Consider the following 16,475-nt stretch of genomic DNA (forward strand, 5'->3'; position numbering starts at 1 on the left):
TTAGTGAATGTAAGGTTGTAGCAACACTGTTATTTGTGTAGAATAATCAATAGCATACACCTCAGGGGGTGCAGAGGTGTTCAACTAAATATATGGCCATCAAAGCTTTGCAAATGCCAAGGAGTTAGGCCGTGCAAATATGCCATTTTTGTTTGGAGGAAAATCTGCCCAAAGATAACAGTTTTCCCCCCACAAGTTTTATCTTTGAATGTAAAAAAAAATTAATATACTTATTAAAAATTGAATAGCAGTAGATTCAGACTCTACCAGGTCTGGCTATTCCAAAAGAATAGACTGACTGTATGTAGGAATATTTCCCATACATACATTTATTTCTGTTAATATGAGACAAGGTTTTCTTGTTCAAAAGCCTACAGAAAAAGAAGGGAAATAAAAGCTGACAGAAACAAAGAAAAACAATTCTTGTTACCTGTATGCCCGTTAACCTAGTATTCTGGTAGGCACAGAATCTGAAAATGGACTACGCCGTTGAACGCCCAGTGGTCTCCAGAGAGGTAGCCCTGTGGAACATTTAGATGGGAAATGTGCTTGTATCATGTTCCAGCCATACGGAACTTGGCTTTTCTTTATTAATCCTCTTTTCTAACTCCAGCTGGTCTCCCTGGGTCTGAGTAGACCAAATGGAAAATTTCACTTCAGGGAGTCAATATCATTTCATAATAACTTTCATATTTAACCAAGCATTTTTACATTCTTTGTAGGTTGGGCAAATTTCTAAGCACGGGTCTATCCTTCACTGTTCACGCAAATGAAATTAGCAGTCCAAATGTACAGTAGAGGTGGTAGATTTTTTTTTCTTTTTTAAAGATGTTTGAGTCAAGCAAAAATAAATTATTTCATCAAATATTCATCAAGGGCCTATTGAGTACCAGAAACTGCACTACATGTTGGGTGTGGTAGAGAAAATAAGATCTAGTTGTCACTGTCAAGGAAATTATAGTTTAGCCTGAGATACGGAAGACTAAATCAACAACCACAGAACTGGGTTTTATGTGACAGCAATTTTGCTAAATAATTATGTAATTTTCTTTATAAGAATTCTTACAAAACCAAATTGGCTCTCTTTTTAAAGTTCAGGAAGATACCAAATATCCAAAGCATGATAAAGGTTTGATTGCTCATCAAATCTATGTAATTCTTAAAATGTAACTCTTTTCAAAACGAGTATTTCCTATAGCTAGTTTAAAGCTTGGGTGTATATTTTACATTTAACTGGAAAATCATTATTATTAAATCAAATTTACTGAATATCCAAATATGAGCAGAGTGTTGTGATCACTGTGGTGCTATTTGGATATATTAATTGCAGTTGATTAATTCTCCATAAATGAGTTGTTTAGAATTAATAGATACTGCATTTCTTTTTTTGTTGTTATGAAAAGAAAAAGAAACCCGCTGTTGAAAATGCTTATGTGCATTATCAGTGTCAATAACTTTGAGGGAGTGAATACGTGATGCATTGAAATTATTATAGTGTCCAAGGGACTTGAAGTTGACTTTGTAAAATAACTCGAGTACCTAATGCAAGTGACTTGCTACCCGAAGTGGTGATTTCTGTTTTCATTTTTATTCTCCAGAAGACCCAAATATCTTAAGTTTCAAAGCTCTTCTGTATTACAAGCAAGGTTTTGCTCTGGAAAATCAGTATGAAAAAAAAAATCCTTTTTTTTTCTTTCTCATCTTTAAACTCATTTTCTTCTTTTTTGTTTTTCCAGTCTTTCTACTTTTCTGTTCTTTTTCTTTTTAGGTCATTTGCTCTCCGCAGTGTCATTTATCCTTGGTACTGAATTGTCTTCATAGTCTTTCATCTCTTATTTTTCTCTCTCACATACGAGTGCCTCCAGCACCCAGAAAAAAACTGACATGAAACAATTCTATTTGCAACAGCAGACTTTCTCCAGAATTGAAGCCTGGAATGTACTAGTCACAATAAAAACCACCCAGGGATGGTCACTAAGTGGACAGTTGATAACTTTATCACATGCTGAATTCTTATAGTTGAAATTAGGAAAAAAGGAGTTAGAATTGAAAAGGATACATTAAATGTTGATTTTTCTTTAGTTATTTTAGCATAGCCTTAAATAATACTAATTTCGCTTCATATTTTGGCTAAACTGTATACTTACACAAGCCTTGGATGTGAGATGAAAAAACAAATTTCCTAGAGATCTGGAATCAAAGTAATTGCATGCTCATTTTGAAACTCAGTAATGAGCCAGGGACTACTGTGTATAGTCTATTTACATTTGATACCATTCTTTTATTTCTTAATTAACAGCAATGCATACAAACACGCTAGGAAGCACCCGTAAGGCACTGACTTCTAAAGGAATTTCCATCTTGTTTTTGCTAATTTAACAAGACCCTGCTGTTAGTGAATTGTTCTGGAATGCTCAGTTCCAGAAAATTATTTTAAAGGACGGTATAGTTTGTTACTACAAGAAAGAAGAGCTGGCTCAAGACACCTGGCCTTAAAAAGGGGCTAAGTCGTCAGCATTGCAAAATCAGAGTTAAATAGCCATTCTGTAACATTAAGTAATCCCTTTTCCCAAGAACATGCTTGACTTTGTTCATTGGGCTTCTGTGTATATTGTCTTCAAGAGTTCTTTCTTTTCTTCTCTATCCATTACACTCCACACGCATTCTTCTCAGGGGTAAATGTAAAGCCATGCGGGCAAAATACCTCAAATTAAGCAAGTGGTGGTTCTGCAGTGTTATTCCACGTAAACCATAGAAAACTGTCTCGCATCACCATGTTCTTAATTTCATTAAGATAATAAAATAGCTGAGGGCCCAGGGATCATGTTGAAAAACACTGAAGGAGTTGTCAAAACCTCCTTAGAATCTGGGAACTTGGTGTAGGAGAAATGAACTCTCACCCCAGGACTGAACACTATACAACATTTGACCAAGCAGCAAGCACACATTTTTCTCCTTGAAGTGTAAGGATGAGGAGGATTTATACATATATATCTCATGCTCAAAAATGCCTCAAAGCCTGCAGGTGTTATGGTCTCTTTTGAGAATCCCTGTATTTTGAAATTGAGTCGCATGTTTTACAAAATGGTGATAAATGACCTTGTCTCTGTCCTACCCATGATTTAGGTTTTCTGATTTCTACGAATCCTCTCCCTGGGCTTGGTCTCCCTGAAATCTCTGGCTTTGCCACCTTGTGTACTAATATAGTCTGTCCTTCCAAAAAAAGATGGTGTCAAAAGTGATGGATGTCCTCTTTTATGGTTTTATAAAAAAAACTCTGCCACATATTAAAAGGACACGTAAATGGTATCGCATATCTAATTAAATTACTTAATACTTCTGAGAGCATAGAATCTACAATTTAGAATAGTTGTTAGGAGGAAAAAAAACTGGAATCAGAGAAACCTGAGCTTAATTCCTGGCTTCACCACCTACTGGCTGAATTTAGGTAAGACTCTGAGCTTTATGAACGTCTGACTAACAGGACGATTCCCGTAATTTTTTTTTTAATATAAAGGAAAGCAGCAGACAATATACTAAGTTCCTAGAAAAGCTTCATAGACTGTATATATATTAACATTACTAGAATACATGGTTAATTTTAAAAATTCAGAATTTAGAAGGACTTTCAGCATAGTCAAGGAAATTATGTTTCTATGGCCCTCAATTGGAGACATAATTTTAAAATAGATTTACAAAGAGATCATGCCATCTTTATTTAATTTAAATTGCTTAATTCTTCTGATTATTGTTGTCATGAAGAAGGAAAAATTTGATAAGTGAAATAAGTCTGTAGAGAAGTTTCTAGAAGCTCATTTCTAGACTATGTATTTTGAAATAGTATGTTGGATGCAATTAACAATTCTCTGGGCATTTATGCCAAATGACAGGTAAAGGAAGTTTAAAAAAATAATATAAAAAATGCTCATTCTTAATTTTAACGTTTTTTAACCTTATGATTATGATTCCTGTTTTAGCCAATTTCACCATACATCAACACAAGATCATATGATATGGATGCTCAGTTGTAAGACATCAACTTTTTATTCAATAAAGAATTCACTGATGATTTCTTATGTGACTGGAATTGTGTTGTCTCAGACCTTTATTCTCTGTCTCCCAGCACCTCTTAACTGCAGCCCCTTCTTCCTCCTGTATCTTATGTTTCCTTTGCTGCTCTCCTGGTTCAGACCAGTGTCATCTCTGTCCAGAGTTTTGCAGTGACCATCTTTTCTTTTTCCTAATGTTGTCCCTATTGTTCTCTATGCTGCTACCAAGATGATTTAAAATCCCCCAAAATTACCTCTTCTCCTTTGCATTAAGATAAAAACCTAGCTCCTTAGCAGGTTTCCAAAACACGTTATAGTCTGGTTTCTTTTTTTAGCCCCTTGCTCTCAAACTGAAAACTCCAGCCAACCAGGTTAGTTGTCAGTCTCGAGCTGTATCACAAGTACCTGGTGCATCTCCTTCTCCCATGCCTGCTTGGCTGTTTTTTCCATCCTTGTCCTCCCCTACCAACCTAATTGGTTATATTCTCTTTATTCCTTAGATCCTAATTCATGCTTCAATTATTGCAGGCAAATTTTCCAGATCCTTCTCCCCCCAGATCTACCCAGTCTGAGTAAAGTGCTCCTTTTCTCTGAGCACTTTTTGCTTTGATTATCATTAATTGTCACCCAAAGCTGTATTCTCTTGGTTTCTCTGTTTCCACACCGCACTGCACAGTGGGGGGACAGGATCACCCTGGGATTTCTAGTGCCCAGCACAAGCTTTGCATGCAGTTTGGGCTTTATTGGTTACCAGTTGCCACAATAGTGTTTTTTGATGTACAACCAAAAACTCTTAGTGGTATAGAACACACACCTTTATCCAGCTCGTGTGTCAGTTGTGCTACTCCTAGAAACCTAGGGGCCCAGCGGCTTTTCTGCACTGGGAACAGACACTCCGTTTCTTTTACATATGGTGACAGTGCTTTGCTGATAACATTTCTACTCAACCTTTGCAGCCTTTAAATGTATCCAACTGAGTCCATTTATAATCTAAAAAACACATCCACAGGTCTTGTTAAAATGTGCCTCTCTCTAGGCTTAATAATTGCTACTTTGGGCTAGAAGCTCTTTATCCAGAGGAGAAAAATCTGTAAGGTATTGTTCAGAGGTCTGAACAGAACACCTTAGAGCAACATGCCTAATTTGATCTTTAATTAAGGCCCAATGCCTTGCTGGAAACAATTTTGAGAACTTTGGCTAGAGACACTGAAGGTCAGAAACACTGGTGTCACCCATCCATGCAGGTTCTGACTTCTCTATATCACCTCTAAATGCTGTTTGCAAACTGCCCAGTTCCTTTCAGTTATTTCTTCTTCCTCTTTATCTGTCTTTTCCTCTTCTTTATTGTTCTTCTTGTGAATACTAATATTCTGTCTCTTTCTTTTTTTGGTGGGGGTGGGGGTGAAAGGGTTTATATCCAACTTTATTCTCATGGTGGCAGGTCAATCACTAGAATCCCATACACTCAGAGTGAGGCTGTCTCTTATACTACCTTAAACTCTGTAGCTAAAAGTAACCAGCCAATGCTTTGAATATTTTGCCATTTTGTCTGGATATTTCTTTGGGTGAGAAGAGGAGATTATTAGTGCATTTTCTATCTTCCAAGTTATTACAGGTCACACTTTAATAATTCATAGTTACTCAGATTCTCACTTTCCCAGCCTCCTCTAATGATTTCATTGTCATCATCTTTGTGATCCTAAAACAAAGTTACATTTGTTTAGTTTTTTTTTAATCTTTATGGCAGCAGCTCACTTGTAGCAAATTCTGTACCATCAAGGATTGGTACAATGAATATTGCATTTATTGAAGGAACACCTTTGACAGGGGTTTTTAGGTACAATGTGTGATTACTTAAAAAATGTTGCTATTCTGCAGAGAGCTAAAAGGGTTTCTTTAAAATTTGTAGTCTTCTGTGGCATTTCCATCTTAATCTTGGGTTAAAAGTCAATGTATTTGGAAGTGTAGGTTATAGTGTTATGAAAGCAAGCAAACAGACGAAACCATCTGGGGCGGGGCGGGGGCGGAGGAGTTTTATTGTTAGGTACCTGGCAATGAAGAGGGCTTTGTTTCATTTTACTCTTCTTTGTGCATTGACTAATTTTGGGAGAACTCAAAGTATATTCCAAATCCCAGCTCATTAATCTTCACAGCAACCGTTAAATAAGGTAGGAAGCAATTATAATTATGCTCATTTAACAGATGAGGAAACTGGGCCACACAGAGGTTAAGTCACTTATTAATTATGAAAGCAATAACCAAGAGACCTACAGTATCAACAATAAAAGGAATAGTCCAGGATAGCATGGCATAACCATCGTTACCCAGAAGAGCTAAGTACATTAGTTATTTGGCTCACCTACGTGATCTCAACTGTTTGATCATATTAAGTTGCTAAAACGTTTGCATTAAGCCATTGGGGCAGATACAGCTATAACATATTCTTTATAGTCTGCTATGTACTCAGAGCTTATCAGTTGAATGGTCTTCCAAAATTATATTACGCTGGGGAGACAGTATAGGTTTTTAAAGCTTGAATTGCTTGCGCCGCATGCTTGTAATGAGTTTTTGAAAGCTTGAGTGATATTTGCTTCTTAAATGCCGAAAGAACATAGGTAATTTCGGGGTTGAGAGTAGAATGCACAAAGTTGGCAGTTAACTGCGTGCACTTAATAAATGGATGTAGAAATATGCCATTCGCTAGACATTTCTCTTAATTTCTGCAAAACATAATTTTTGTTTGTTGTTTTTATTTAAGGCCCTCATAATAATGCAAGTATAATATATTTACTATAAAGATGTTTATAATTAGGAAAGTAAATTATCAAAATGGCATCTATAATATGTTTTACACATTGGAAAGTGCCTTCTGCAGTGAGTGTTTGTTTTACTTTTGCAATATTGGTGGCAAAACCTTTTGAAAGTTCCATTTTTGTAGAAAATTTACCCAAAATAGTTTTCGAGGATGAGAAAGATCATGTAAAATTACTTTTGAATTTATTTAATTTTATTAATTTTTCTCTAAGATATAATTCATGTATAACATTGTGTAAGCTTTAAATATACAACATGTTGATTTAATAAATTTATGTTTTGCAGTATAACTACCACTGATCAGCTCCAACACATCACATAACTAGCATTCCTTCTTTGTGGGGGTGAAAACAGATAAGATCTAGTCTCAAGATAACTTTCAAGGTTATAACACAGTCTTGTTGACTATAATTACTATGCTGTGCGGTAGATCTCCAGAACTTATACTTTAAATGCCTTTTATATTTTATATAGTAAATTTCCAATTAAGTATGGTCATTAAAAAGAAAAGGTTCAGTGACTATTTGTCTGCACATGGATAGAAATTGGGTATGTGTTTAATTGTGTACCATATTTACTTTTATACATATCCTAAACATTGTCCACCACTATCTAGAAGAGATTCTTTGACATTAAAATAATTAGAAATTCATTATGGCACTTCATTGCGTACAGGGGTTAATTCTTAAATATTTGTTCATGTAAGAGTTGTCTTGTTTATTTAGTTGCTACTGACTTGCCAGTTTTCCGGTCATTTGTGTTTACATAGAGTCTATTTATGCTTAGTAATGACACTCCCTTTTCTCCTTAATAAGTTAAGGAGGAAAAGGTCTCACATTTTAGCTTTGGGTCTCACATGAGGGATACTATCTCTGTGCCTAGAAACAAATTTAAAAATTAAATACTAACCTGGGCATAGGTATATTAGCATCAGTTTTGTGACTAAGATTTTTGATTCATTGATAGGTTGTACCTCCCTATGTACGTGTCATAAATTCTAGACCATAGCCCAGCAAGGCTGGTGGTATTATTTTGTCAGGATTCCCTAAAGGAGTTAAAGCACTGCTTCAGCTTAGGAGGCCAGTGTCGGGTCTATCAAGGTCACAGGGGATGTGGTTGTACTGCAGTCAGTGGGACTGACTGGCATGTATGTCACCTGGAAACACAAGTCTCCTCTGTGTCAGGCAATCATATCAATCACCCTGATAAATTAAGAAGTTAGTTTTGATTTGCACATCAATTTCCCTTTTTCAAGGGTAGAGTCATTATTTTGTCCTACTTGGGTATATATCACCCTGAGTTTTAAGCATCTTTAAAATATCCATTTTTTAAAATCAGTGCCTGACCCCTCTGCACATTAGAATCACTTGAGGGGCTTTTAGAGAATACTGAGGCCAAGTAATTAAAATATCTTAAGAGGGGATCGCAGGTACCTGAGGTTTTGTCCTAATCTCCTCTGGTGATTCTAATGTGCAGGAAGAGTTAATTTGATTTGAAATTTCAGTAATCCATTCTTGGTATCAATAGTTAATAACTGATTGCATCCATTTCTAAGTCTTTCATATTAGGTAGGGTATTTTCTTTCTTTCTGAAACTCAGCCACTCACGAAATGTCAAACAGAGGCATGAAATGATTATAAGTCTGCTGATGATATTCAAAAAATTTTTAATGATTTACCTGGATTCTGTTTAAAGCCTTTTAACAGGGATTTGCAGAGAGTAAATAATCCAGTTTTACCTTTTCTGGCAATATTCCTAGAGGTCCCCAGGAGGTACGCAGGATAACTGCCGTATAGTGGGATGAAGGGCACTTTCCTCTTTCTCAGGGAAGTGGGCTGGGGTTACTCCTGACTTCTAGTTATGTCTCGGAGCAAAAGTTGAGAAAATACATATTCTCTGGGGCCAGGGGAGTGAAATAGTCACCTTTCCTTTGTAAGCCTTGATTGAGGGTTCTTCCTCCCCGACTCTCCTAGAGGGAGGGAGGAGGAATTATAGGAAAGACCCGTAAGGGGGCATATTAGAAGCTTAGAAGAATTGTTCATGTGATCTTTGTGCTTACGTAACGGGCGCCAGAGTAAGGACAGATGAAGGTCCTTACTTTGTAGGTAGATGTTAGGTCAGATTCTGAGCAGCAGTTTGAGACTTGGGCTCATGTAGTTTCCTTTGTGCTGTTCTAATGCTTGGTGAACTACTCTCACTTCCTTCCTTGATGTGGAAATGAGAATGCACCTATATTTATTGATGAGGATAAATATCACCAAATTCTAGCTGATATTTTCCTTTGTGTTGCTTGAAAATTCCTCAGTATCCCTCTGCAGATCTAAACCAAAACAAAGTGCTCTTCAAACATGACATTCTGTTGTAACTTGGGGGATGGAAAATTGTATATACTTAGGCTCCCCACCAAAACCTGTCCTTGCCAAGTTTTTTGCAAGTTACTGATTAGGAAATAACTCTGGTTATGTCGAATGAATAGAAACTTTATTTTGAACTTTTTGTCTGTTTCATGTGTTCAAGTTTGTGTATAATCTGGCTGACTGTTTTGATTTTTCTACATACTTAAATGAATGAAATAAAACTCAAAACCTTTGTGCAATTGAATAACAGTGTATGTAAGTAGTCATTTTAGATTAATGGTTAATTTTGTTATTGAAATTTTCATGTGTTCCTGTGGATGTTTTCTTCATTTACCATCAGATACCTTTTCTAGAAATCTAAAAGAATATCTCAACAAAGATTTTTGTAGCTATATCATTTCTTTAACTCTCCCCAATTATTTTTCTCTTTATTAATGGTATTAAGATATTGGTTGTGGGTAATGGATTACAGTTAACATTAGGTTAAATGGTAATGTTTTGTCTAACCAAATAAGGTTGGTATTTTAAGTGTTGTTATATTCTTACTAGTGTCTAATATGGTCTCGATACTAATTAGTCATGTTAGAAATAAATATTTAAACTGTTCTATATTATGCATTTAATTTATTGGCTTAGTAAGGTTATTTTCACCCAAGGAGGTTGTCTTCCTCCCCCTATCCTCATCTAACACACAATTTATTGTATGTGAAGCTTGTTCGTATGTTTATTACAGGGATTTGCATAAGGCCTACAGGAAACCTAATACCATTTTACTATGTTCCCATTGCAAGAAATAAAATGGTGCCTTTGAGTAAAGCCGCTCCATCAGACACTAGTTTAGCATGCCAAGTTACAGCTATCAATGGTGCGACGGCAGATGTGAAGGCTAGTTGGCATCAAAGCACAGGAGCTGAAGACTTTCCTATGGGAAAGAAAGTGCTTCATTACACTTTATCTGTACTAAGAACATTGGTTCTATCGAGCTGTCTGAAAATTAGTCTATGATGAGTTTTACTACCCTATCTCTGCCAGAGTGAATTCAATAGTTAAAAAGTAAGAGAGAACACCATTTGGGGGATTATGAGAGGCGATTAGAGTTTCAATGTATTTAAACCTGGAAGGAGCAGCAACTTTTAGCTTCTCTGAAATGTTTGAGGGACAAACATGAAATCCCTCCCTAATTGCAGCATTTTCAATATGTGCCAACGAAGCTCTGGAGCACTTTAATTGAAGAAAGAAGTTACGTGTTTGACTAAAGTGTAAGATTTGAGAAACAATGTTTTAATTGCCTCTGAGTGAGGGAGGCTGTCGCCATTCCAGGACACCCTGCGGCTCCCTTCCTCCTCCACTCTGTGCGGGGGCCGCTCTTGCTGTTCGTCAGGTCAGGATGGCAGCTCAGACACCACGTCGCACCTCATCAGTCTTAGGAGAGCTGGCCCCACAGGGAGTCAGAAAACTCGAAAGTCGGTGAATAGAGTGATGTTGAGCCGGCATGTCAAGTGCTAGATAATGGATAACAGTTGTCACTCTTAAGAGTTTATAGCCACTGGATAGGCAACAGTTTGAAGGAAATTCCGGGTGTGCATATTTTTGGATACAGAAATATAGGCTGAGATAAATATAACAAAATTGTCACTTGAAAGTATAGTTTTCTTGCTTAGATAAACATAATTTAAATTAAAACTCATTTTCTTCTATATAAATGGCTGAATAAAAAGCATCATTTAGCATTTCTAAAACAAGCACAAACAAAACTCCAGACACTCTGCTTTGTAAATTATTTAGGAAATTGTATTTATCGGCACTATTGCTAAGAAAGATATATTGATCATGCTTACTGTATTTTAGGGGCAAGGGGGGCCCAATTTTTTAGTATCAACAAAGGTGTATTATCCTTATTCCTTTAGATTGCCCATTAATTACAGTGTGAACACCCTGAAACTTGAGCTTCATCCAGAATATCCTTGGCAGTAAGCGTTCTTGATTTTCACGCACCATGCCTTTTGCGTGGGAAGCTATTTTTTATTTTGCAAATGAACTCCAAACTAATTAGCATCTTTGCTGAATTTTCTTTTGTGCATTTGTTTTCGTATCTCTTTCTGAAACTCCAAGTAGCAGGAATCTCATGTTGTTCTTCGATACTAAGAGCTGATTTAAGGTATCCCATGGTAGTTAAGCTGGTCCTTTCATTATGTCATAAAGCAAAAAGAGGTTTACTAGTACTTGCTGCGCCGTCTTTGTTGTTTTGATGCAGAACCACTTTTTGCCCTCGGAGGCAAGTGAAATATAAGTCCACGAGCCCTTTCAGGACTCAAGGATCTTGTTTCTTCATCGTGCATATTCACAAATAGCAAACCAACTCACAAATCACCCTGTTTTTTTTATGTCCTTTCCCCTAGCCCCATATAGATTGGGAAAACAATAAAATTAGTTTTGATAACTGCAAACTGAACATACTAGAGTCCTCAAAAGTCTTGCTTTAAAAGTATGACTAGATTAAACTTCAGGGCTAAAAGTATTAGTCTTAAAGGGATCAGATTCTGGAATAATTCAAATTCCTCTTTTTGCTGTGATATTAGTGATGCTGGCAGTGCCCACAGTTGTTTAAATGTCTGATGTCGTACTGGTGAGTGCTTTCATTGACCTCCTGTTTTCAGAGAAATCCTTTAAATTGTTTCGTAAATAGAACAACTTTCTAGATGAGTGAATGTGTCTACACATGTGCGCATGTGCATGAGTGAATGTGTCCTGTTGGAATAAGATGTGTTGCCTTAATTGGAGCTCAATTATAGATGATTACATGATTTGTTTTTCTTATACCCAGGCTCTGTATTGAATCTGTTTTAGTGGAAGAATAGTTCAGGGTTGACAATAAATTGTAGTTTTATATTTCCTGCAACATTTGAATAATTCTTTTGATTGTTATTAGCCTATTATATACACAAAGCACTAGTGGAGTTCAGTTATAAGATTTGATTATCTCTAAAGGAAGGTGTTTCATTTATTAAATATTGTAATTACAGTTAATTAGACGCTATACAATAAATTAGTTTGCTCCATAGGTCCCTTGACTATTTTCAGAACACTATGAATTTATGCTTCACTTTAATTTATTACTAAAACAATTAAAGACAATAGAATCAGAGAGCAGCATTAACAGTGGATATAAAGGATTGTTGAGTCAATACAATCCAGTTTAACAAAATGATTAAATGCAAAACTAGGTTGTAAAAAGAAATCCTATGTCTGTTACTCACTAGAGACCGGGGTAAACTGGGTGTAGAAGTATATTTCTTACAGATTGTTTATATAAACCACTAAACATGTAATAAACTCCCAGTATGTACCTATTACTATCCTTATTATAAAGAGCTTAATACTTGAATCATTGAATTCTGTAGCAGATGCAACCATTTCTCCCAATATGAATGCTTGTGTTCCTGGAAATACATCCTGGTTTATCTAAAGTTAATGTCAAGATCTGATACTTCACGGCATTTATGTTTGATTAATAATTTGATTATGATTATAGATTCAAAAATATTCTATATTATTTTTTTGCATTGGTGAAAAGATAAAATGCATCTTGAAATCACTTCTACCCATATATTACATATAGTCTTTTATTTAATGGTCTTTATTAATGTTGAATTAAATCTTTTATTTTTTACTAATGTGTGAGATGTGTTTTGAAAGACAATTCATGTTCAAAATTAGTGTTTAAATAGAAAAAAACCTCCCATTTTTAGTTGTACTTCTCCTCCATGAATATTAACCGTTATAATTTTAGGCAAGTTTCTTTTTTTCTTATAAACATAATACATATGACTCATGAAAAGCACAGAATTTTAGGAAAACATGTCTGAAGTCCAACCTGCAATGACAATTCTTAATATCTTGTCACAATAACCTCTAGTATTTCCTCCATAGATACATTTTTATCTCATTGCTTTTTGTCTTGTTTCAGTGAAAAAGACTTATAGCCTTAATACAGTTATTCAAATCTATTTTCACTGAACACAGGTAAGATGCTCTTTTCAGGAATATGTTTTAAAGTTTCATTATTGGTAAAAAAGGTTTATAAGAATGTTCTTATGATACTTTCAGAAATAATTTTTGAGGTAGAATCTAAAACAAATAGTCTTTTGCTCATTTCCAAACCCAGTCACCTAGTCGTTGCAAAATCTCAAAGTATGTTTATATATAAACCGCACATCTACAGCAGGGAAACCACTTAGAAGTTAAAAGCCTAGGCAACTGGAATGTCCATTTTTAATGTCCATTGCAATAAAATATCAGAAATTCAATGCTTTCAGTGTTAAATTTAATCAATGTTTTTAATCAAATCTTAACAGAAAACTAGTAGAGAAGTAATATGAAGGTTACCTGTTTAGGCTTCATAATATAATCCTGTCTTCAAGTGAAAAAGAAGAAAAAAGTTATGTAATAGAAATATACAGGAATAGTCATTAACCTTTTTTCAGTTAAACTGTATTAATATGCAATTGGAAGAATGATCAGAGAAATATCTTTATCTGTTGGCTGCAGTTTATCTATCCATTCTGTGTCTATGAATGAGAAAAACACTTAGCATGCCTGTGATTGTATTTCACAAAGAGTCGACACTGAATGCTTTGGGTTGGAATTCAGTTTCTCAGCCATACTGGGACACCAGGATGTCCTAGCAGCAGGGGACATTATGTCAGTTTGTATTCTTTAACTATTCTTACACAGATATTTTGTTTATCAGCCCTCTCTTCCAGCACTAGGAGAATATAACTAAGCCTGACTGCAATAAATAAATAGGACTTAACTGAGTCAGTTAGGAATCCGTAATGTCAAAATGGAAAGAGGAGACTCTCTAAGATGGCCATGACGAAGAAATCAGCATGGTTAAGAACAACCATTTTTTAGGTCTGTCTGGAACATTCCAATCCTTAGAACGTTTCATAAGAATACCCCAAATTTGGTGATGATAGTTTGATGAAGATGTTGAAGAAGATGTTCATGTTCTCAACAGAAACTCCATTGAAATCCAGGGAAATCACTAGCACTGTTTATGTCTGTAAGGAAAAAAGAGTTAGAAGTGACTTCAAGAAAAACCAGTAAAATTCATTCTCAAGATGTCAAATATTTTTAGCAATAGCAAAGTTATTATCAAGAAATAGTCTCAGAAAATACATAGTGAATTTGATAAGCAGTTCCTTCTTAGCAGTAAAAAGAATCAGTGTAATTTGTTGCCTGAAGTAAGTCAAATGTTCAAAAAAATTTTTAATGCTTTTTAATGGGATCTGAGTATATATCATTGGACTTCTATTAAACAACTTGGATTAGTAAACCAAGAAAAATACTTTAGGTGGGAAGACAGTAGAAGATATTATTTCAATTTCAATTACTATTATTTCCTTTATTTTCTGAAGCAGAATCTATAACGATGTAAGGAAATTATGAAGAAATGATTAAAATGAATATTTTAAAATAAGTAAAAGATCTTCAGTTAAGCCAACAAACAATTACCCAAACAACAAAAATAGTTTATAGGAGCTTTTTGACAATAGTAAATATCTATTGATTGAAAACTTTAAAAACTGCCAGTGCTTTCTTGTAGATTTACGTAAGTTATGCAATATAAGAGACACTGTCCAGTTAATACTTAGGCTACATTTTTTCTTCATTTTTCCAAATTTTGGGAGGAATGTTAACTCTTGAACTAAAGAAAAAACTAGTGACATAGACATTTTTGAATCTTTCATAGCTATCAAAGAATTTCAGCTAGAAATAGAAAGTTTAGTTTCTTTCACGATAACTAGTGATCCAAATAGGTTAGGTGAAATAGCCAAGATTTGCTAGAATTTTAAAGCAGACTGGTATTTCCCTATGGTTTGTTTTACCATGTAATACTGAAATTATTTGTGTTGGTTTTCTGAAACAGACTCTATGACAAATGGGCAGAGTTGTTACCATCTTTCAGCATGTATGTTTACATGCTGTGACTCACTGACAGTTTATAGAACTATTGAAAGAAATAGAAGACAGTTTTGTGGCTTAGTGATGATTTTGCAGTTTTTACTAATGATTTTTCATTGAGTCAGGGAAATTATAAGATTTACTGCATTCTTAGCTCTAACTCAAAATTTTCAAGAAATTAAGAACTGCCAGACATTGAATAAGCAAAAATAAAACATGGCACTATTTATGTTTTTCACTGTCATGTATCACATCAATAAACTGAATTTGAAACTCCAAGGAAAGAAAAATATCTTATTTTTGATCTAAGTAGAAAATAAAAATAATCTATGTGGTAATGGAAACAACATAATCCAAGTCAATAAAAATGATTTTACACATTTTTTCAACTTGAATCAATATGCAGAAGACCTTAATTACTATTAACAGTGTTATGTCAGATGGGGGCACTATCTTTCTAGATGATGACATTTCAAAGGGATGGTTCACAGGTCCTTGAGAGACTGTCCTGGATTGTAAGACAGTAAGAAGCCCTTTAAAAGTTTTGCATTTCAAAAGGGAAGAAACTGAAGGTTTCTAAAGTAAATGCTCTAACAAAATAGTGGTCAGGGGCCTACAGTCTGGAAGAGGCTTGTCTGAAGTTTAGTCAAGCTGAAGAGAATGTTAACTCTGTCTTGACCACTTGACATAAACCTCTTTAGAAATATTGACCTAATTTTTAGTCTTAACCAGATGTAACAATGGTTCCTTCATCACACACTCAGTTTTTGTGTAGATTATAAACTAGAATATTGATACATTTTTATAAGGAAAATGTAGTCATTCTTTTCATTTGCATTTCTTTCATCATCACAGGCAGTAAACATTTTCATGTATTTATTAGGGACGCATTTATGCTCTTTGCTTTTTATTTCACACAGGATTTCTAAATGTAGCTTTTTAACTATGTTAAGTGGCTGTATTTGATTATGATAGAAATATATCAAATCCTTTGGTTTATACACTTAGGTTTTTGGTCAGTTCTGGAAACTTCTCTTCAATTATCTTTTTGATAATTTTATCTGTTCCAGTCATGCTGATTTCATCTTTCAGGATGGAACAAAAATGCCAGGAGCAATGAGAGCTGACCTCAATTTTATGACCTCTGTCTATCAAATAACTCTCATTTTTATTTTATTTTTTATTTTTCTAACATTCTGAGAAAGACCTTAAAATTAGCCCTCTATACAACTGATTCCATTTTCAAAATACTATTCTACATTTTACTGTAGATATTGGTTTTTATTCT

The 16,475-nt window shown here is 34.9% G+C and overlaps 1 protein-coding gene across 6 annotated transcripts in view; it reads left to right on the forward strand.

Moving 5' to 3' along the window:
* Nucleotides 1–16,475, forward strand: part of GRIK2 (glutamate ionotropic receptor kainate type subunit 2) — a 588,905-nt gene that overhangs the window by 490,783 nt on the left and 81,647 nt on the right. The window lies entirely within an intron of this gene.

This window comes from Manis pentadactyla, chromosome 12, assembly GCF_030020395.1.
Source record: "Manis pentadactyla isolate mManPen7 chromosome 12, mManPen7.hap1, whole genome shotgun sequence".
Taxonomy (NCBI): Eukaryota; Metazoa; Chordata; class Mammalia; order Pholidota; family Manidae; genus Manis; species Manis pentadactyla.